The sequence below is a fragment of the Pleurodeles waltl genome, chromosome 9, assembly GCF_031143425.1.
Source record: "Pleurodeles waltl isolate 20211129_DDA chromosome 9, aPleWal1.hap1.20221129, whole genome shotgun sequence".
NCBI classification, from domain to species: Eukaryota; Metazoa; Chordata; class Amphibia; order Caudata; family Salamandridae; genus Pleurodeles; species Pleurodeles waltl.
Window position 1 is genome coordinate 209,515,733 of NC_090448.1, and position 16,840 is coordinate 209,532,572.

Consider the following 16,840-nt stretch of genomic DNA (forward strand, 5'->3'; position numbering starts at 1 on the left):
ATCCTTGCTCGTGTCCAACTTCATGTTATACATTAAAGAATCTTTCCAGCCTACAAGAGTCGGGGGGGGAAAGCACTGATCCATTTTCTACAAATCTCTCTTCTTGCCACAAGCATCATATAAAAGGAGTTTAGAACTATCCCTGTGAATCGACTGTAGTTCCAACATACATCCAAAAATCACTAACGGGCAGTTACCTTAAAGCTTATGGGGAGTATTTCACTAATTGCGTCACCTACCTCTGTCCAAAACTTACTGAGCTGTGGACACTCCACAAACATATGAACATCATCTGCCGCCGCCAACCCACACTTTTTGCAGCTAACCGTATTACCCTGGCCCAGTCTGGAGAGTTTTGCAGGTGTCCAGAAAACTCTGTGGATTGAAAACAGATGGTTTCTTCTTTATGCAGCAGCTTTAACAGTATTGTATAAAAGTGTAGTAGATACTTGCCATAGGTCTCTTTGCTGAAGCTCCGGCAAGCACTCTTCCCATAACTCTTCTGCAAGGGTGAATTTGCCGTCAGCAGTATCCAATATTAGCCAGTACCATCTAGCCACTTCCTTCTTCAGTGGGATGTCCAGATGCATCTGGTCCTCCAAATCATTTGTACCCCCCACTTCCTCCTTCCGATTCCTCACCCAGCTAATTATCTGAAGATATTTGAATTTAGAGAGATTACCCCCTAACTCTCCATTAAGATTTTCAAACGATCTAACCTCTCTGTTATAACAGAGTTGACCCCACTGCAAAAAACCTGCTTCTTTCAGAGGAACTGCCAAAGTGTCCATTGTCCACTCTGGAGAACCTGGAGAATCCCAAACTGGGGCCTTTTCACTATAATACAACAGTTTCACTGCCCACCTGACCGCATACCAGAGTCTCGCTAAATCTTGTAACACCGTGAATCTAATTTTCTTGAAGAATTTAGGATCTCCAAACTTATACAAAAAGCTTATCTGTGGCTCATTATCCTCCATCACTTGCAATCAGTGTCTGCCCCAGCTCTGAGCACCCCAGATGATTAAAGGTGTCCCTCACGTTTTTCAAAAAGAAAGCCCGTGCATAATATTGCATATCCGGTACAGCCAACCCTCCTTTCTCTTTCCTCCTTTGCAACTTTTTGCAGGAGATACGAACCCCTTTAGATGCACAAATAAAACTACTCATTTTCCCCAGAAGTTTCCTTAGGGTGTCTTTATTAAACATTAATGGTATTGAGTTGAAAATGAATGTAAACTTAGGAACAATCACCATCTTAAATAAATTAACCCGACCAATAATAGTTAGAGTGAGATTTAACCATTTCTTCAATAAACAATCTACATCCCTCATCACCTTCCTAAGATTTCTTTCTGCCAATTTACTTATGTCATGTGTTATAATAATCCCCAAATATTTAACCTCCTCCTTCATAATTACAGGACTACTTATTTCCATATTCCAAGCCATCACCTCCGTTTTTGGATTATTAACTGCATAACCAGAAATTCCCCCAAATTCTACCATCAACTCTTCTAAAAACGGTATAGCTTGAGTTAAATTAGATGTGTAGATCATCAAATCATCTGCATATAAAGAAACCTTTCTAGATGGATTCCTACAAACAAATGGGGGGATTCTCTGATCATTTCTAATTCTAGTGGCCAATGGCTCAATATACAAATCAAACAATAGCGGGGATAGCGGACACCCCTGCCTCGTTCCTCTTTCTATCTTAAAAGCAGAGGTGAGAGAACCATTAACCAGAATTCTTGCACAGGGGTCCTGGTACATTTTATGTAATGTCCTAATAAAACGCCCACCAAAATTGTAAACTTCACATACCATGTTTAAGTAGCTCCAATTAACTCTGTCAAAAGCTTTTGTTGCATCAACCATCACAACTGCTAAAGGGGCTTGGCATGTAGTGGCTAAATCGACTGAGCCTACTAGGCAGTGTACCAATTCATGCATACATCTTCCTTTCATAAACCCTTTCTGGTCTATATGTATCAGCTTCCCCATAACACCCCTAATCTATCCACCAAAAGTTTTGCGAAGATCTTATAATCACAATTTAAAAGAGATATTGGGCAGTATGAGTCACAATTTCTGGGATCTTTACCTGGTTTTAAAATTATTGTAATAATAGCCTCCCTCCAAGAAGAGGGGATGCTCCCATCAGCCTCGATAATGGTATTAAAAAGTTATTTTAAGAAGGTCGTAATACTACTACTCAGTACTCTATAGACTTCAATTGGCAGCCCATCTGGCCCTGCTGCCTTACCTAGTTTACCTGATCTAATGGCTTGCTCTACTTCTACCGTCTTAATAGACTCATTAACTACCTTATTTTCATCCTCATTTAGGGATGCCAGCTCTAATCCCTCTAGCCATCGCTTCCCTGACTCCAGTGAGACTGATTCCTTTGTATATAATTCCTTGAAGAAATTTAAGAAGTTATCTTTCACCCCTTTTTTTACTTTTCCCAACCTCCCCTGAGATTCCATCCCGAATTTCTGCCACACTATTTCTAACTATATCGGTTTTTATTTTCCAGGCCAACAATTTACCACAATTTTCACCATATTCATCACAACATTACTGCAAAACAAGTTTATTCTTCAGCAGTTTATCAATGTGAGGATTGATAATGGAAGGATTCTTAAAGTGAAATATACACTAGAGTAAATCAAACAGTCTCTGTTCCATTATTTCTACCATACAGTTGGTCAGTATTTGATTGATATTTAATCATTGATTTAAAAAAAAAAGGTAGCTGATCAACCAGATTCAGACCCATCGGTAACATAGATGAATTAGTCAAATTTAATTCTACTTGGCAAGTGCTTCATGTTGTCTGTCTATTTATTACTCGTATAGTTATTTTTACATGCCCAAGTTATGAAACATTACATCATCATTATTACACACATTGAAATGCTGTGCAACCAAATCAGTAATTTTTTTACATATTAACAGGAGCACATTTTAAATATACTTAAATAAAAAGTAAACTCACAGATTTAATTTCACTGAACCAGTGGTGCGACTGTTTTTCTAGTTCTGCAGTGAAACTTCTAATTTTATTATTTTTTCACCTACACTAAATACATTTTCATACAAGTCCAATATGTTATTTACCTTGCAACAAATACATAACACGTGCTGCCTTCCTGTGTTAATCAGAGTATTTTATTATTGCTTGTACAAACACCACTCTCTCCATGGCTCTTGCTGATAAGACGTTTTGCCATTGTATTCCGAAAGTGCTCATCCTGTCTCACGTATCAATTCCAGTAAAAAAATTAAAAAGTGTACTTCTTGCTCACCTTCCATTGTGTAAAATAATTTTGTGCAAATGTCTCCTGTTGATCTCAAACTTTCCTTAGCAACACCCATTCTCTCACTATTGACAGTAGGCAAGGTCACTATGTTTGCTTTGTTCAGGCAACATGTTTTTAGGTCTCGACTAAACAGCACATGCGCTGTCTCTGCGAGACATTTTGTTAACATATAGTGAGTGGGCTTATAGTCCACCAATTTCTTATCTTTGGCTGGCAGCTTTGTCACTGTCATTTGCCTCCTTCTATATGGTCTGCTCTTGCCAATGTCCTTTCTTTTTTTTCTTTTTTTTAATTTTTTTTTTTGCTTAAGCGTAAGCGTTCAACCTCTTGTATATGTTTTAAGTACTTATACCGTGGGTTTAAAGCGATTTCATTTGTTGGTTGCAGTGTCCTTTAAAAATCCTTGTTTGCTAGTGGTCAGTTCTGCCTCTTTCTCTTTTGGAGCAGGGACCCACTACTGTATAATTACGCTATGTCCTGTTTATCTTTTCTGTAGGATACTTTTTATTTTTATTTTTTGCCTGTTCATCTTACACTGAGGGTGTGTATTTCAGAGCAGCCACGCTTCCTCGGGCAAGTCCCTCCTCCCCACCATCCCCTCTGCAAACATAAAACCAACAGCAGAGGGGGGGGGTTTCCAGGGCCAGCTTGCCATTGTTTATCTTAGCTCCCATGATTGGTTTGTTTTTAATAAGATTAGAGCCTGAATGCATTGTGCTTGCAGTGCAGAGTATCTGTTGCGGGTTTGGTCAAGGAAAGAGGGAGGGAAGGCGTGAGTGAGCTTGTGAGTAAACTATTTAAAATGAGTCGGATGTTTCCTCCAAGCTCAGACGTGTGGTGTTCTCGTCTGTTGAATTTATAGGGATGTTTGGTGAAACGAACCATACGCTTATAGCTAGGGAATGTTTCATGTGCAGTACAGTACACAGTCAATTACCCTGGGTGTTTGTATGGCGTCCTTATGGTGCTTGTATGTTTTTGGGCCGTCTGTTATGCTGTAAAAAAGAAAAAGATCTCCGCTCTCACTTTGTAATCTTAGTTTGCTTAAATTTGTTATAAAACCCCAGGGGTCGCTATTTTTCTTGCCTGCAGTTCTTTGTATCTGTACTTCATTGGCTCCGCTTCCTGCATCTTTACATTCCTGCCTTTAATATGTGCTGGCCTGGTTTGAGCAGTGTCTCTGGTTGTGTTTTACCTGTTTGAATATCATGATACAAGATGCCAACACAATTGTGTTCAAGTTCTGCCCCCTCCTAAAAAAAAAAAAATGAAAAAGAAAATGTAACTGTCTGCAACCACCAGATACTTTTTTGGCACATGTTATAAAATATCACCTTTGATGAAACGAGGAAGAATACCTCTTTTCCACTTCAGCAGACTGTAGAAAGCCTGAGTGGTGTGTGCATGTCCAAGAGTACATCAGCTCCCTAGAAACATATGAGTGCTGCTGCACTCTCCTGTGCTCTGGAGAGTTTTCACAAACACCACATCCTCCGTGCCAAGATGGATCCCACCGCTGGGCCCTGGGGGAGGGGGTCAAGGCTACACAACTTAACTTCGGAGGCTGGCCTTAGGAGCCCAGGTCTGTTGTGTCTGTGAAATGTTTTGAGTAGAAATCACTGCTGTGTTCAGGCAATTGAGTTCTTTGTTTGTCGGCTTTGGCACCTTTGAAGAGGGGGAGGAGTTGGTATGTTTAAGAAAGGGTTTGTGCCACCCCTCACCCTTCTCGTGCATGTTCCAGCGGGAATGTCTGCTGGGCCCCAGGTCTGCAGAAGAGTTTTCAGACAGTGTTGTTGAAGGCTCTGTGCTGCGAGAAGGAATATTTACATTTTAGCTGCTTCTGTGTTAGAATCCTGTGCCACTCTGCTAGTGACGAGAAATGATTCACAACTCTGTCTTCTGCTTTACGCACCTGTAAACAATACTACCATGTTTGAAAGGGTGTAGCCTAAAAGTGCACCTCCTTTTAAAATGTGTCCATTTTATTCTTGTGAACTGAGGCAACAAACTTTCTGTACTTTATATTATGTTACGTGGATCTAAAGCTATTGAAGGAACGCGATACTTGATTCTGGTTAATAAACACTACATTCACTGCCTTACAACGTACATTAACCTCTTCGCTGCCAGGCCTTTTCCCCCTCAGGTGCCAAGCCTTTTTTTTTTGGTTGTTTGGGGCAGTTCGCGTTTAGGCCTTCATAACGTTTTGTCCACATAAGCTACCCACGCCACATTTGCGTCTTTGTTTTCCGACATCCTAGGGATTCTAGTGGTACCCATAGTTTGTGGGTTCCCCTGAAGGAGACCAAGAAATTAGCCAAAATACAGTGAAAATGTCTTTTTTTTTTTTTTTTTTGTTAGTTTTTTAAATGAGGGGGGGGAGGGCTGCAGAATAAGGCTTATTGTTTTTTCCCTGAAAATGGCATCAACAAAGGGTTTCCGTTGCTAAAATCACCATCTTCCCAGCTTTCAGGATCAGGCAGACTTAAATCAGAAACCCACATTTTTCAACACAATTTTGGCATTTTACTGGGACATACCCCATTTTTACTATTTTTGGGCTTTCAGCCTCCTTCCAGTTAGTGACAGGAATGGGTGTGAAACTAATGCTGGATCCCTGAAAAGTAGACAACATTCTGCATTCAGCAAGGGCTAATTTGTGTAGATCTACAAGGGTTCCCTACAGAAAATAACTGGTGAAACGAAAAAATATTGAATTTGAGGTGAAAAAAACAGCAATTTTTCTCCACGTTTTACTCTGTAACTTTTTCCTGCGATGTCAGATTTTTGAAAGCGATATACGTTACGTCTGCTAGACTCTTCTGGTTGCGGGATATATAGGGCTTGTTGGTTCATCAAGAACCCTAGGTACCCAGAGCCAATAAATGACCTGCACCTTGCAATGCGTTTTCATTCTATACCGGGTATACAGCAGTTCATTTGGTGAAATATAAAGAGTGAAAAATAGGTATCAAGAAAACCTTTGTATTTCCAAAATGGACACAAGATAAGGTGTTGAGAAGCAGGGGTTATTTGCACATCTCTGAATTCCGGTGTCCCCATACTACCATGTGAATTACAGGGCATTTCTCAAGTAGACGTCTTTTTTACACACTGTATTACATTTGGAAGGAAAAAATTTAGAGAAAGACAAGGGGCAATAACACTTGTTTCGCTATTCTGCGTTCCCCCAAGTCTCCCGATAAAAATCGCACCACACTTGTGTGGGTAGGCCTAGTGCCCATGACAGGAAATGCCCCAAAACACAATGTGGACATTTTTTTCCCAAAGAAAACAGAGCTGTTTTTTGCAAAGTGCCTAGCTGTGGATTTTGGCCTCTAGCTCAGCCGGCACCTAAGGAAACCTACCAAACCTGCGCATTTTTGAAAACTAGACACCTAGGAGAATCCAAGATGGGGTGACTTGTGGGGCTCTCACCAGGTTATGTTAACCAGAATCCTTTGCAAACCTCAATGTGGCTTAAACACTTTTTCCTCACATTTCGGTGAAAAAGTTCTGGAATCTGAGAGGAGCCACAAATTTCCTTCCACCCAGCGTTCCCCCAAGTCTCCCGATAAAAATGATACCTCACTTGTGTGGGTGGGCCAGGTGCCTGCAACAGAAAAATGCCAATAACCTGTAGAGATTGAGGGGTTAGCACAGCGAGTTGATAAGCACATATTTTTCTTTTATACATCCTTTAGTCTGACTCTGCTTTGGGGACACAAACAAGTGAGGTATCATTTTACTTGGGAGACTGAGAGGAACGCTGGGTGGTAGGAAATTTGTGCCAGAGCAGTGATCCTACAAAGAAAAGTGAGGATTTTTTTTTATTTTTTTTATTTTTTTATTTTGAGGTTCGCAGAGGAGTCTGGGTAAGAAAATGTTGAGGGATCCAGGCAAGCCAAACCTCCCTGGACGCCGCCGACGCCACCACCACCTGCAGTAGCGAACAGCAAGTCAATATTCACACTGCCAGCCAAGCGCCACCCCACGCACACCGCCAGCCAAGCACCACTCCACGCACACCATCATTTTATTTTTATTTTTTAAAACAAATAAACCACGAATTATAAATAGGTACACAACTATATACACAAAAGCTCTAACTGAATACATGACAGTAATGCCAACCGAGAAACTGAACATATGAAAATATAAAACAGCAGTTTACGCTCCTAGTATTTCCCGATAATTCTTGTGTGTGGTAGCTCCTGAAACAGCCACACACACAGCCCAGGCTTTGAAGGACAATCAGGGCAGGACATCCTAGTCTCCTTCCCGATACCTCTTTGAGCACAGACTCTGCATCTCTTAGCAGGAAAGCTTTTTTTGGGGCGTGCCAGGAATGTGCTCAGCAAAGTGACGATCTTTCAATCTAGCCACATCCTCCACCACTGCTTCTCTAGGAACTATTGCCTGTTCCAGCACAACAAGGCTCTCTATGATAGACTACTGAGATTTCACAAATGTCATCCTGGACTCTGGAGAACTATCCTTGAACACAACAAAAGCATTAAAAGTTGCCAAGTGGAACAGGTGAACCGATAATTTCTTATACCAAACATAAGACTTATGAGCAGCAGTGTAAGGTTCCAACCTCTGATCTACTCTATCAACACCACCCATGTCCTTATTGTAGTCTAAAATGCACACAGGTTTACACACTTCAGCAACGTGACCCCAAACAGCCACAGGTGAAGTACTCTCATCATGGATGGTAGTTAGCATGTTCACATTCCTCCTATTTCAGAGCTAGCAGCTCATCATTTTGCAAGGCACTGCACTGTCCCTTCTCAAGATTTTTTACAGACAAGCTCTCAGGGATAGCCTTTCCAATTAGAGCGGATTATGCCACAAGCAACAGTGTACACTCTGAACAACTCCTTGAACAACTGAACTCCAGTGTAGAAGTTATCTACATATAAATGGTGACCTTTGTTAAACAGTCGTCTACCAAGTTCCCTCACAATTTTCTCACTAACTCCAAAAGTGGGTGGACAACCAGGGGGGTCAATACTGGAATTCCTACCAGTGTAGACACGGAAATTATAAACATATCCTGTACTACTTTCAGACAGCATATACAATTTAATTCCATACTGTGCCCTCTTGCTAGGAATGTACTGCCTAAAAACCAAACAACCCTTGAACAGGATCAAAGACTCATCTACAGATATTTTTGTTGCCTGGAACATAGATCTCTGAAAAACTATCTACTGAAGGATCAAGGATAGACCTAATCTTAAAAAGGTGGTCAGAATCAGGGTGATCTCGTGGCAAGGTTAAAGCATTATCTACAAAATGCAACATCCGAAGAAGAAGCTCATACCGGTTACGACTCATGATTTCAGGAAATATAGCATTTGCCATCAAGGGACTAGTAGCCCAATAAGCCCCATCAAAAAAGTTAAACCCAAGAACTTTTTCAACTCTTCCAGATTTGTGGGAATCCACCGGCTAGCTCTATAGTGTGACCTACGTCTGGCAGCGTTGTCCCTCAGATACTGCTCTGCATACAAACTAGTCTGCTCAACAATCTCTTCCAAAAATATATTGTCCATAAACAACTCAAAGAAGTTGACAGGCAAAAAGTTTTCTGTATTAACTCGACATCCTGGGAAACCAGTAAACGCAGGCAACTGGCTGCTCCATGTTTGGTGCAACCCACGTGTCAGGTCTTCCAATGGGAAGCCTTTCAGCCGCTGGCTGCTGCACCATTGGCACATCAGTGTCCTCCTCTAAAACAGGCCCTTCATAAGCAGTGAGAGTGGCTTCATCAGATGATTCCTCTCTGACAGAAAATTCACTTCCAGAATCTTGCACTTCTGCCTCAGATGCAGAGTCAGTCTCATAATCATGGTCAGAAGACGACTCAAAAAGCACACCAACAACCTGCTGAGCGGTCATCCTACGGCTAGCCATGATCCTTACTACAAAATGTAACTGGACAAATGCACCACCAACAACCAGCACTGTGTAAGATAAGTAACAAATAAAGTGCAGCTTTATCACTAAGAGTTAAAAACTTAAAAACTATACCGCTCGCTTGTCTGAAAAAGCTTGCACCACCAACTACTACTCTGCACAGCCACAGCAATCGCCATTGGTCTCCCACTAAAAAGAAAACAAAAAAAGCAAATTAGACATAAAATAACACAATAATCATTGCGCATAAATCTAAGGACAATTTCACACACAATCCTGCATTCAGTACACCACCTACAAACATGTAAGTCATGCATGGCAACAATACTCCTTTGGAGTACATTTATTTACTTACCTAAAACCTGCAACTATGCAAATCGCAGGACAACCACTGCCAAAACCGCAACAAGCCACAGCAAAGGAAGCAAAAGATTTGAACTAGAACAAAAAGGAGAAATAAACTGTTATTATCATAAATGCAAATACTTTGCCAGTTGACAAACACCCCGCCACCAACCATTTTTACATTTTCCCTAGTGTCTAGTGTTCTCTGCTTGGGGGCAGATGGCCTAAAAAGAAAATAGGCAAGTCTGCCCCCAAGGGGGGCAGAAATGGCATAGATTATATTGTCCCCTTTGGGGGGTGACCCTTGCCCAAGGGCCCCCCCCAAACACGCACACAGCGCACACACAAACATGATCCCTGGCGCTAAGTGGATTCTCCCCCCTTGGGGGCAGATTGGCCTAAAATAAAATAGGGCGATCTTCCCCCAAGGGGAAGTAGAACGGCCCAATATAGCTTTTTGCCCCTTGGGGGCGACCCTTGCCCAAGAGGGCGCACACCAACACCAAAACAAAAGAACAAAAAAATAAAAAATCCATGGCGTCTTGATGGTTTCTGCCCCCCCGGGGGCATAAGGGCCTAAATAAATAGGCCAATCTTCCCCCAAGGGGGTAAGAAATGGCCTAGATTATATTGCCCCCTTTGGGGGGTGACCCTTGCCCAAGGGGGTAACCCCCCCACATAACGCACACACACACACACACGATCCCTGGTGCTAAGTGCCCAATAGTGCTTTTTGCCCCTTGGGGACGACTCTTGCCCAAGGGGCCACCCCCAACACAAAGAAAATCAGCCACAAAAACAATCCCTGGTTCTAGTGGCTTTCTGCCCCCCCTTGCGGAAAACCCTTTCCTTCCCCCTGATGCCTCTTTTACAGGAATTCCTAAATCTGCCCCCACCCCCTTGCCTGAAGGGAAAACAACTCCTTTCCTCTGGACGTGCTGGAAGCGAATGGCTTTCAGTGCGTCTTTGAACCCTTTGATGTCGTCATTCGGAGGGGAGTGGAAGGGTAAGCGAATCCCCTTACAACCCTGACCTGGGGGGTGAGGGGCAGCCCTCGGAGGTAGCGCTAGCGCTTCCCCCGAGGGCCGGTACACGGACGTAATTGTTACGTCCGTGGCGCCTGAGAGGCGCCGCCACGGGCGTAACCATTAGGTCCATGGCGTACAAGGGCTTAAGGCTGAAATCAGAACGCATAACCGCGTAGTCTGAAAATGCCATAACAAGCTATTAATGCACCAGCAGCACGCTCTCCCACAGGATACTTACTACATGCATATGTGCACCGGGCAAAGAGCACCTGTAATTACGTGTTTCCTGGGTAAGTACTTTGGCACAGCTCTCCAGATCCATCGGCCAGAAAAACCTAACAACTTATTAAAACTCACAAAGCACTGACTACCTACACCCAAAAAACTCTTGACTCCAGTCTACGATGGGAACTTATGCAAACCCAGTACCTACACTACCAATAGACGCCGTTACATTGTAGCAATTAAATGGCTTGTTTCTTTCTGTGTGCCATTGGAACCATCTGGATTTCTCTCTTAGAGTCAGTTATCCATTGTTCTGAAAAGCGCTTGATTTTTAATTCCCTTTTCCACATTTTGTTTTAGCCTCTCCTCTTCATCGCCTCCGTGTCTCACACCACCATCCCTCTTCAACCAGTCAGGCGCACCTGCAAATTTGACACTTTTGCAAACCAGGCTGTATAGTCGGGGTGTTTCACAAGTCTGGGGCCTCATTATGACCCTGGAGATCTTTAGACCACCAGGGCCATGGTGGCAGTCTGAATGCTGCCAAAACGGTGGTCTGACCGCTTTGGCAGCGGTCATACTGCCAAATTGCGATCATGGCAAAAGTGCCAAGGTTGGACCGCCAGCACCACCAGTTTCCCTCCACAGGAGGGACTGGCGGTGCAGGTGGTCCTAATCCGCCAGGGCAGCGCTGCATTCAGCACGGCTCTTGGGATTACGGCCCCCTCTCTGCTAGCTTTTACATGGTGGTAGCACACTGCCATGTAAAAGCTAGCGGAGGTGGGGTGCAGGGGCCCCCAGGGACAGCCCTGTCGTGCTTTTCACTGTCTGAATAGCTGTTGAACCCTACGCACCGCAACATTGCCGCCGGCTCCATTATGAGCCGGCATCAATGTTGTGGGCTGTTCCCACCAGCTGACCCAGCTGGGAACTTGTAATGAGGCCCACAGGAAGGCTGCCGCACTGGTGGCGACCTGATTGCAGGAGTTCGGCGGGCAGTATTTTCCACCTGCCAAACTCAAAATGACCCTTTGAGCGTTTCTCAGCCTTTGGAGCAGATTTTTAAGGTTTGGAGTGGGCGCGTTCTGGTGGTGGGTGAATGAGAAGGTTATTGAAGCGGGTGAAATCCAGTTGGTGGGCAATATTGCTGTGGTCTTAAGTGGGTATGCAGTCTGGTGTCTGCTCCTTATGATTGTGATAGTATTTACAGGTACATGAGGGGGAAGATGTGTATCGGGCATGATTGAAAGATGATGGTTTGATCATGGGGTGGTAAGGAGACAATGTGTTGGAGATTTTGATATGATAAAGGTTTTTCAAGAGCATACATAGCTGAGGTGTGGAAATGATCATTGAGTAGTCTGATAGGTCTTTAAAGGAGTGACTATCTACTCTTTACCACTCTACTGTACAACACTCTACACTATGCCTATACTCTAGTGTACGCCACTCCACCGTATGCTACTTCTCTAACCTTTAGCCATGCTGAACAGCTGCCACCCTCCTGTACAGCATGGCTAAAACACATTGGCAAAGCCAATAGCTTGCACACAGGTGAGACTTATTGACTTGCCAATGCCTGTTAAGGTTTGATTAGCTCTTCTGAATGCTAAAGAATCTCCACTGGGTCCTCTATGAAGGGCTGGTTCCCTCCAGTATATTCATTTATGCTTTGGTAGTTTATTGTGCGTTTCTTTGCATCACAAGCTTCTTCCTGCCAGTTATTGGCAGTTGTTGCACCACTCTGGATCTCATGCCTTTGAAAATTTGCAAGCCTCAGCTTAACAGTGCTACACCAGAGGGTCTGTTTTCAGCTTTTCAAGATGGTCACGTTTACTGTACGTTAAACTGTTTTTTTGAGCATGGAGTATTTTGATGCTCTATAAACTGGAGCAAAGCATCCTACAAATATAAATACATTTTTCAAATAGTACTCTGATTAGAGTGCTACCCTTCATTAGTTGTTTATAAACTACTGGCAGACAAGTCCAGTGTGGTGCCTGCTTTCATTGTTCTGGTGGTGCTTTGGCTGTTCTTACTTTCTCTCTTTGACAGTGTTTAGAAAGATCCATGAGGAGTATTTCTGTGTTCATATTCCCTTGTGAACGAAAATTCCTACACAAATTGGTCTCCGTTGTACTTTTTTTTTTTTTTTTTAACTTGCATGTGTGCATTTCATATAGGTGAAATATATATATAACTGGAGAATTGGTCCTATGGTTTGCATTGACCTCGGAAGATTGCAAGCAATCTTAGTTAAATGGAGCAATAGAAAATAAAATTCAGGTGTTTACTTCTGAAGGTTACAAGTTGTATTTCACAGTGGTATCCAAAGTCAGCTTGCTAATGCCAGATTTTTAAGCTTTAGCAATGCTTGTTTTTCTTTGCTTAGTTCTGTGCTGCAAGGTTCTCAGGGCTCACTTCTGCAAGTTCAATGTCATGGAATCACCAGTCCACTGGATCTTGCTCTTCTCCTCTTCTTTAGGGGTCGCCTCCTTTATCTACCAGGCAGTACATCCTCTGTTCTTGTATTTGGGCCACTTGTATTTGATGCAAGAAGCCTAAGCCTCTAATATTGAGGACACCAAACTACCTCAAAAAAGTATCCGACTATGCTGTGAAGATAGAGACTGGTCAGCTGTTTGGAAGTGGGCAAAAGTGATGCAATTGTTTCCTATCCTTGGACTTCTCTCCGATGTCACTGATTCTGGAGGTAAATACTGTTGAAAAACAGTTTTTAGGTTGCACACGCAATTACGCTGGCCTGTTGTAATCTATCAGTGGGCTTTTAACAAAGCTCACCGCACGCCCATTGCTATCACTCGTTCATGGGCTTGCCTTTCAAAAATCCTGTGTTGACATTGATAAATGCTTTACATTTGTCCCTCCTTGGGGCAGTTTTGTTACCGTGTTGGCCACTGACCCTGTTACATGAATAATTGCATGTTTGCCTTTATATTTGACTTCGAGCGAACTTCTTTTTCCCTTTGTGTGTCTCCTTTGCGCTCATGCTCATGGCGGCCCTGGCACTTTGAATTGGCTTGCTTTTATCAACTGTTTTATTTTTTATTTTCCATTTTCCATTTCTGTGGCAAAAAAGTCCAGTTTGGAATTTACAACGCCAATAGCTCCAACTTGAGCAAACGCGAGTCCCATTGTATTGCAAATGCTTGTTTCGTCTGCTTCAGTCTTCAGCGCAGCAGAGCTTAAGTACTTGTGTTCATCCACTTCTTTTCTTCCAGGGGCTACTTTTTAGGGTCAAGCCTGCGTCACATGCGCTTGCGCATGTGTTTTGCTAGCGAGACGCTTTAGGGATTAAAAAGGGCTCGGAGCCCCGTCCACGTGACGTCAGTGTCTTTCATTGGTTCGTGGGCTTGCCTGTTAGAATGTACTTAATTTCATTAGTGGAAGGCACGCATACCTCATGCCTTTTCTGGTGGTTAGCCCTCCTCGAGCGCATCGACCAAGTACAGAAAACATGCGAGGTTTGCGGTTTTCCATTCGGTTTGTAGACTACTTTTTCTCTATTTTTGCAACGCGATCTCGCTTGGCAGAAGTCGAGCGCTTTGCATAACATCGACCCTGTTACACAGTTAATTGCACTTTTTCCTGTTGGGTACGTGGTTTAGGTCGCAAGAAAAGTCCGGTTAGGAGTTTACAACGCTATTAGCTCTAACACGAGAAAACGCGAGACCCATTGCATTGCAAATGCTTGTTTTCTTTATCTTTGAACCGTCCATGCGAGTGCAGGTCTTGCCACCCTGCTGTGTGTTTTTGGTTTTCTAACCTCTCTTCTGCCCATGTGAGCAGGGTTCGTGGGTTCTATTGGTCCTACAATCTAAAGCATTGCATGGGTTAAGCATTCACCGCCGCTAGCGTTCTGGAACATCTGCTCCAGCTGGGCATGGGATCTAATCCCGCCCCCGTTCCTGAGAAACATTGGTGCTTTTGCTCCCAGCTTCCTTGCAGTTTCTTTGTAATTTTGCACACTAGTGGTGAAAAGTCAGGCGGTCTCTGCAAACAAGTTTACAGCTCCGAAATGAGCAAGCGGTGTGGCCCAATGCAGCTGCGAGAGCAGTCACCATCGTAGTAAAGGACCCAGATGGGAAACCCGGCCTCTGCTGAGTATTTCATGATGCGAGATACAGCGCTGACAATCTATGGTAAACAGCTGAATAAATGTTTTATATTTAATGTGTGACGCTCGCGTGATAACTGTACTTGTGTTGCAAAGCTCTGAAATGCCCCCGTACGCATTAAGCGATGCGCTAAATGGAACCATGGATTACATTCATAAGTATCCTCTGTGTTTTTCGTTCCTAGAGCCACAATATTAATTTGGACCGAAAAGTATTGAGTTGAGCAAGAAAGATCTATATTGATGATGCACTCCTCCCTAGCAATAGGTCCCAGCCGTCTTATCCGTTTCCTTATTGAGCATGAAACATCTGCGCTAAACATACAGGGGAGAGTATGTGGCATTATGGTCAGAGCTGCCTACTTTAGAGCTGGGGAACCAGGTTAGAGCTTCAGAGTCGGCTCACCATGCTGTAATTCTGGGAACATCACTTAATATTCCCGTCCCTAAAATAAAAACATGCTTAATGTGACTAGTGGTCGGGTAAGCGCTACTTCTAGTCTTGTTTGCAATTAATGAGTCAGACAACTTAATGCAGAATAGGTCAGTGCATTTCTAGGGCCTCGAAGGCCCTAAATCAGTGGTTCCCAACATGTGGTCCAGGGACCCCTGGGGGTCCTCGAAGCCTCCTCAGGGGGTCCGCAACTGCATAGAAAATTAAATATTATTTATTGATTAGGTCCCCAGATTCCAATAATGATTCAGTGGGGGTCCCCGGATTCCATAATGATAAAGTGGGGTCCACAGAAGTCAAAAGGTTGGGAGCCACTGCCCTAAATGATACACTTGCCGGCCCGGCTCAGGCTAGGCCACCGTGTATACAACAAACAAAAGCACAATAATTGTATCTAGTTGTGGATGTTTGAAAGTTAAATGAAGGCACTGATCTTCAGTGTGTCCAAAATACCACTTCTGATACAGGCTGACGAGGGCATATAGAAAGAGGACCTCGGTTAACTTGTAGGTGAAAGGAAGAGACCCACACTTGGGCACACAGTTTGGTTGTTAACACATCGCAGAAGAAGCACCCCACCTACGGGAGTGTTAACATGCATGCAGCATAAATGTAGATAGGTATATGTATATGGTCACTGAGACCGAATTATTAAAGAAATGCAACATTATTGCACGCTGTACTGAATTGAATAGTGGCACACGCAAGAGAAGCTCAAAAGTGGCAGCCATGCGGCTTCTTGGGGCCCCGCCATATCTACCCTCGTAAACGCAATTAAAGGCTGCGGGCACTTCCGGTGCCTCGACAGAAGCGTGATTACAAAAAATAAGGTGGGTGCGGGCCTACAGTGCATTAAATGAAACAGCCTTTGCTTATTTGCCATTTCCCTGATTAAACATTTTATCATGTATTAATGATTTAATGAATACTATCAACCCACAATAAAATCTTGCAACTTGTCTTACCCCATAACTAAAGTTTAAGGAGGTTTTAGTTGTGTTAATGACCAGACAGCAAACTGTTCTGAATGTTTTTATATGCTTGTTCAGATTATGCCGTTGATGCTACAGTTCAATGGCTGATTGATTACTAGGTTTGGGGGATTGTTACCATGGCATATTGTTCTAGCAGAACTTGGGGGAAGCTCTTTACTGGGTGGATTAACATTTTCGTTGCCAAAGTTTCTTTTTTTGTGACATTGCGTGTCTGCATCCGTTTAACATAGCCTCTCTATCGTTGTTCACTTTTAATTAGCAGACTGGTGATCATACTTGCAGCTGAACAGCACAGCATTTCACCAATTCGAATGTCTACACTGCCTTTTAAATGTATCATAATTATGACTTTGATTATTCATGTTTTAATATTGCCATATGGGTCAACAAACACACAT

At 43.2% G+C, this 16,840-nt stretch overlaps 1 protein-coding gene across 1 annotated transcript in view; it reads left to right on the forward strand.

The window, feature by feature from the left end:
* Positions 1-16,840, forward strand: part of PDHB (pyruvate dehydrogenase E1 subunit beta) — an 80,769-nt gene that overhangs the window by 48,686 nt on the left and 15,243 nt on the right. The window lies entirely within an intron of this gene.